Genomic DNA, 727 nt, shown 5'->3' with positions numbered 1-727 from the left:
TGTTGTGGAAATTTTACTAGGATGTGTTTTTAGTGTAATATTGTCATCATGTGTCCGGATTTCTGCGTCACGCTCGATGGGAGCGTGACCCAGATGATTCGGCACTGGGAATAAACCATTGGAGTGGATATGCGTGGCGGAGCAATGTTCTCTTGGCGAGTGTGTGGATGCCAAGCTAGGGCCCCTGCGCAGTGCGCGGATTTATTGGCGTGTATACATTTGCTTTGAGAACATAGTATTATTTAAGATACATATCTGCCTTTATGAAAGGAACGTGCGTACGTATTTCTGACGCGTCTGATCAGCGCGCTGGAGGTAGTATGGCATTGTCCCTGCAGATAAGCTCCCATCAATGCGCATCATAATAACTTTATTGGGCATTGCTCACTGAGCAATGCTGGATAAAGTTTGCTCCAGTGTTAAGGGAGATTAAAGATGGTGTCGTCCATGTGCAAGCATGCTGCTTCCTTTGTGTAAGTGTTTTTGGCGGGAAATCTATTGTTAACAAATGTGCACGTGAAACATGAACTAGCAGCTGGGAACTGTGCACGTTGCTTCACATGCATGAGCATACCCTCCCCTTTTCTATTGTCTATTCAGGTGTATACATGTGTTTCATTGGCTGGCTCTGTATTCTATTGTTTTAGGAGGAAGTGGTGGCTGTTGTGGCCAGTACTTCCTGTGTTACCCCTATAAATAAAAAAGTCTTCCTCAAGTGAGGAGGACA

General features: G+C 45.0%; 1 protein-coding gene across 1 annotated transcript in view; it reads right to left on the bottom strand.

The window, feature by feature from the left end:
- LOC108799128 (protein lyl-1-like) overlaps positions 1 to 727 on the bottom strand; it is a 24,912-nt gene that overhangs the window by 6,918 nt on the left and 17,267 nt on the right. The gene's annotated exons all lie outside the window — the stretch shown is intronic.

Source organism: Nanorana parkeri, unplaced genomic scaffold (genome assembly GCF_000935625.1).
Source record: "Nanorana parkeri isolate BGI_ZX_2015 unplaced genomic scaffold, ASM93562v1 scaffold1637, whole genome shotgun sequence".
In the NCBI taxonomy this organism is placed as follows: Eukaryota; Metazoa; Chordata; class Amphibia; order Anura; family Dicroglossidae; genus Nanorana; species Nanorana parkeri.
The sequence above is the reverse complement of the archived record's forward strand: the minus strand, read 5'-3'. Positions and strand labels throughout refer to the sequence as shown.